We start from the raw sequence: 6,597 nt of genomic DNA on the forward strand, positions 1-6,597 counted from the left end.
AACGGTTTAATAAGTTATAGCTATTACGTATTTTTAAATATGAAATGCACTAATAATACTATTGGCAGTGAATGTTTGCTTTCTTTCAGGCGCGCGTATTACGCATTTAATAAATTTTTCAAACATCGTGCCTATTATGCTGGCATTATGCTTGATGCTTTTGGTCACCTATTATGCTTTAAATTATGCTGGCATAATCGGCCGGTGCCTACCCCAAGGCCCCCCCCCCCCCCCCCCTGGATCCGCCGCTGCTACAGCTACTAGGTGTACAGCTACTTAAAAGATGTTCCACACTCTCCACACTTCGTCTGCAAACGCAACAGCTGCAGTTGCATACATCAAGGCCAAAAATATGGTTTTGCTTCCATCTAGTTGCTACTACACCATCTTGAATAGCTAAAATCATTGATTCATTGTCACTGGTTATGTTACAATCATGTAACCACAAAAAGGAGAGATTCATATCAAATGTTCCTAAAGTCCTTTTGAGGAAGCCACTATGAAACACATGTGACTGATTATCTTTTTCTAAGAGCAAATGTTGTTGAGAGGATAAACACTGCTTTACTAGTTTAAGCAACTTATGCAACTGACTAGTTCCAGTGGCGTAACTAGACCTGCACCGACACCAGGGCCCAGTGCAATAAGTTGAAGTTGCATTCACAAGTAACGCTATTGAAGTAGTTGAATTATCGAAACTATAATTATTTCTAGAGGCGCTTATGCAGCTAACCTGTCATTTTGGAGCGATTTCACAATAACGAAAGGAAATATAGCTGTTTCACTGCCAAAAATGTGTGCTGTTTTCAAGGTCTCAATCGCTTGTTTGGTGAAGTTGTCTTTTTCTACTACTCTATTGCTAATTCTGTGGGCGTGGCTTGATTGCTGACACCTGGGCCCAGGCCCGGGTTTAGTTACGCCACTGACTGGTTCCATAACAAACACCATTAAACTTGACTGTGTGGTCATGAGGTGAAAACATAATTGAGTTACAATGAGCATCAACAATTTCTGTTGCCCAGTGAAAAATATTTGAATAACTCCTCTCAAACTCATGTTTTGTGACACACTGGATATAAATGCCTGTGGAGAGGGTAAGATAGCAGCAAAGATCAACTAGTAGATGCTCATTCTAATGCTAAAGAGAAAAATGATGTTTGGCTATGCACAGGTAGGGCAGTGTTGTTGTATAAGAAAGGAGATTCTCTAAACCCTGGTGATTATCTTCTGATTACATATCTTGACAACTTATACAAAATACTAACATCTTGTTTATTGAAGCATTTTAATCTCCATGTAGAGAGGTATGGTTTGTACAATCTCCAGCAGCGGGAGTCCACAGAAATCAATGTGGTTGTCATGAGAATCTGCTAATTGATAGAATGATTATGGATGAAGTACACTTGTACAAAAGGAATTTATCATACTCTTGGATGGACTACCATAAGGCATTTGACTCCATTTCTCATGGATACATGTTAGAGGTTGTATCTATTTTGCACTTTGCTATGCCTTTCCAATCATTGCTTGCCAGCTTTGTTCAGAACTGGTGCACTCAACTAGAACTGGGATTTGGTGTTAACCAGACATGTATACCAATTGATATAAGAAAGGGAATTTACCAGGGTGATTCCCTCAGTCCTGCTTTGTTTTGTTTGTGTCTATTCCCTATTGGTCTTGCATTGAAGAGATTTCAAGGGTATTCCCCTGGGAAGCCATACTATAGACAGGGGCGGATCCAGGGGGTGGCCAGTGCCCTCCCTTCAAATTTTTTTATAGTGTTGCTCATTGAATATAGCTAGGTACTTTAGACATAATTCAAACATTTGTTATGCAGTTTATAATGACTATGTGTAATATATAGAATAAATCTGTCCCTAGCAAATTGTTACCCGTATTGACATAGCACAAGGAGAACCAGGTGGGATAAAGCACCCTCTACATTTAGAAATCGAGATACTCTAATAGAACAGTCATTTACTCTAATAAAACTCCTTATGCTAATTCTAAAATTTTCAACTTAATTTCAACCAAAACTTAGCACCAAAATCATTCTCAAAAAGTCAATTTTCAAAATTTCTTTATAGACTTTATAACTACTAACAACTCAGTAGCTTCCAGCATTGAATTTTCATAAACATTTACAAATTGTAGTCAAAATTGCCACCAAATTCAATCTCAGAATGCTATTTTTCAAAAATGTCTTAGGGAGCAACCTAGGCCTTTACACTAATTCTGGTTTTAAGCTTCTAGTGTTTGAACTGTCAACATATTTCAGTTATAATTGCCCCTAAATTCAATCTCAGAGCATTAAATTTTCAAAATTTCTGTATGAGCAGCTTATTCCTTTGCATTATTTGTGGTTTTTAACTCAGTATCTTCCAGTGCTTGAACTATCAACTAATTTCAGGTAAAATTTCAACCTTAATTCAATCTCAGAATGCTAATTTTTCAAAATTTCCTTAGGGAGCAGCCTAGGCCTTTACACTAATTCTGGTTAGTTCGGCATCTTCCAGTGTTCATCAACAAACTTCAGTCAAAATTGTCACCAAATTCAATCTCAGAAGGTTAAATTTTCAAGTTTTCCTGGGGGGGGTGGCATGCCCCCAGACCCTCCTAGAAAGCTCATGATTCACATTTTGCGGAGTGTGCTTTGCACACTGTGGAGTGACTTCAACCCCCCCCCCTTAGCAAAATCCTGGATCCGCCCCTGGTAGAGATTCTCAGTGTGCTATCACTCATTTATACTACATTGATGATTTAAAGATGTACTCTTCTTCTAGAAAGGAACTAGAGAGGATGATTACTGTTTTGTCTGATGTGAGCAATGAAGCTGGGCTACAATTTTGTGTTGAAAAGAGCAACATTTGTATTATTGAACGTGGAAAGATTGTGGATCCTAGTGATGGGACTTTTATACATTATTTATTTTATTTTATCATTTTTTATTTTAATTTATTTTATTATTTTTTATCATTATTTTTTTTATTAGCACCATATATATACTTTAAAGCATACATACAGGAGATTCAAATCAATGTCACTCGAGTTCAACTCGAACTTTAGAGTGAGAGATGTTCCCTCAGCATTATATCAGTCTTAAGCAGCACTGTCTTCTGTAATTGGTGAACACTATCTTCTGTTAACTGGAACAGTTCGAAATTTTTGACTGTCTTTTCATGTAGAGCACCCAGAGCACCAAAAACTAATGGTACTACCTCAACATTGGAGTTCCACAATACCTGCAGCTCAATTGCCAAGTCTGAATACTTTTCAATTTTCTCCTTATGTCACATGGCGATCCATCATACAAGCAATATCAATAATTTTGGTACACCTGGCCATCTTATCCACCAAAACTAAATCAGGTCGTCTAGCAGCAATACCATGATCAGTATAAATGTTAAAATCATAAAGCAGTTTATAACTACACTGTAGTATTGTCCAAGACAGCTTCTGGGTGGTGGCACCACCACTGAGCTGAGCGTTCAAAACCACACATACCACACAAGCACCAATGCACAGCAGAAGCCACCGCATTGTGCCTGTCTAGGTAAACAGTATGTGCTACTGATGGGCAACCAGCTACTATATGTTCAATTGTTTCAGGATACTGGTGACTAGCCCAGTCACCACTGTCTCAAATACTTAGTATCCTGGGATACTAGGTATGTACTGAGGATCCCCAAATGACCCACTAGCCCAGTCACCACTGTCTCAAATACTTAGTATCCTGGGATACTAGGTATGCACTGAGGATCCCCAAATGACCCACTAGCCCAGTCACCACTGTCTCAAATACTTAGTATCCTGGGATACTAGGTATGCACTGAGGATCCCCAAATGACCCACTAGCCAGTCACCACTGTCTCAAATACTTAGTATCCTGGGATACTAGGTATGCACTGAGGATCCCCAAATGACCCACTAGCCAGTCACCACTGTCTCGAATACTTAGTATCCTGGGATACTAGGTATGTACTGAGTATCCCCAAATGACCCACTAGCCCAGTCACCACTGTCTTGAATACTTAGTATCCTGGGATACTAGGTATGTACTGAGTATCCCCAAATGACCCAGCTGCCCAGTCACCACTGCCTTGAATACTTAGTATCCTGGGATACTAGGTATGTACTGAGGATCCCCAAATGACCCACTAGCCCAGTCACCACTGTCTCAAATACTTAGTATCCTGGGATACTAGGTATGTACTGAGTATCCCCAAATGACCCAGCAGCCCAGTCACCACTCTCTCGAATACTTAGTATCCTGGGATACTTGGTATGTACTGAGGATCCTCAAATGACACAGCTGACCAGTCATCATTGTCTCAAATACTTAGTATCCTGGGATACTAGGTATGTACTGAGGATCCTCAAATGACACAGCTGCCCAGTCACCACTGTCTCAAATACTTAGTATCCTGGGATACTTGGTATGTACTGAGGATCCTCAAATGACACAGCTGACCAGTCATCATTGTCTCAAATACTTAGTATCCTGGGATACTAGGTATGTACTGAGGATCCTCAAATGACACAGCTGCCCAGTCACCACTGTCTCAAATACTTAGTATCCTGGGATACTTGGTATGTACAGAGGATCCTCAAATGACACAGCTGACCAGTCATCATTGTCTCAAATACTTAGTATCCTGGGATACTAGGTATGTACTGAGGATCCCCAAATGACACAGTAGCACAGTCACCACTGTCTCAAATACTTATCAATAAGTCCCTCTATTAGAACGTTCAGCTAAAATCAAGTCATCGCTCAGCTAACAACACAGGAATTTCAAGTCATCCTTCAACTAGTATCAAAAACAAATAGCTATGTAGAGAGTTCAGTTACAAACAAGTCACCCTGTAGAGAGTTCCACTACAAACAAGTCACCCTGAAGACAGTTCAGCAGCAAACAAATCACTCGGTAGAGAGTTCAGCTACACTTCAAGTCACCCCATTAAGAGCTCAGTAGAGATCTGCTAGAAACATATCATCCTGTAGAAAAATTAGTTAGAAACAAGTCACCCTGTAGAGAATCCAGCTGGAAAAATTCCACCCATAGAGAGATCAGCTAGAAACAAGTCACCCTATACAGAATTCAGCTTCATTTACTAAGTATTTGAGACAGTGGTGACTGGGCAGCTGTGTCATTTGAGGATCCTCAGTACATACCTAGTATCCCAGGATACTAAGTATTTGAGACAATGATGACTGGTCAGCTGTGTCATTTGAGGATCCTCAGTACATACCTAGTATCCCAGGATACTAAGTATTCAAGACAGTGGTGACTGGGCAGCTGGGTCATTTGGGGATCCTCAGTACATACCTAGTATCCCAGGATACTAAGTATTTGAGACAGTGGTGACTGGGCTGCTGTGTCATTTGGGGATTCTTGGTACATACCTAGTATCCCAGGATACTAAGTATTTGAGACAGTGGTGACTGGGCTACTGTGTCATTTGGGGATTCTTGGTACATACCTAGTATCCCAGGATACTAAGTATTCAAGACAGTGGTGACTGGGCTACTGTGTCATTTGGGGATCCTCAGTACATACCTAGTATCCCAGGATACTAAGTATTCAAGACAGTGGTGACTGGGCTAGTGGGTCATTTGGGGATGCTCAGTACATACCTAGTATCCCAGGATACTAAGTATTCGAGACAGTGGTGACTGGGCTACTGTGTCATTTGGGGATCCTCAGTACATACCTAGTATCCCAGGATACTAAGTATTCGAGACAGTGGTGACTGGGCTACTGTGTCATTTGGGGATCCTCAGTACATACCTAGTATCCCAGGATACTAAGTATTCAAGACAGTGGTGACTGGGCTACTGTGTCATTTGGGGATTCTTGGTACATACCTAGTATCCCAGGATACTAAGTATTCGAGACAGTGGTGACTGGGCTACTATGTCATTTGGGGATCCTCTGTACATACCTAGTATCCCAGGATACTAAATATTTGAGACAGTGGTGACTGGGCTACTATGTCATTTGGGATCCTCTGTACATACCTAGTATCCCAGGATACTAAGTATTCTGAGACAGTGGTGACTGGGCTACTATGTCATTTGAGGATCCTCTGTACATACCTAGTATCCCAGGATACTAAGTATTCGAGACAGTGGTGACTGGGCTACTATGTCATTTGGGGATCCTCTGTACATACCTAGTATCCCAGGATACTAAGTATTCGAGACAGTGGTGACTGGGCTACTATGTCATTTGAGGATCCTCTGTACATACCTAGTATCCCAGGATACTAAGTATTCAAGACAGTGGTGACTGGGCTACTGTGGCATTTGGGGATCCTCAGTACATACCTAGTATCCCAGGATAATAAGTATTCGAGACAGTGGTGACTGGGCTAGTGGGTCATTTGGGGATCCTCTGTACATACCTAGTATCCCAGAATAATAAGTATTCGAGACAGTGGTGACTGGGCTACTATGTCATTTGGGGATCCTCTGTACATACCTAGTATCCCAGGATACTAAGTATTCGAGACAGTGGTGACTGGGCTACTATGTCATTTGAGGATCCTCTGTACATACCTAGTATCCCAGGATACTAAGTATTCAAGACAGTG

This window comes from Dysidea avara, chromosome 2, assembly GCF_963678975.1.
Source record: "Dysidea avara chromosome 2, odDysAvar1.4, whole genome shotgun sequence".
NCBI lineage: Eukaryota > Metazoa > Porifera > Demospongiae > Dictyoceratida > Dysideidae > Dysidea > Dysidea avara.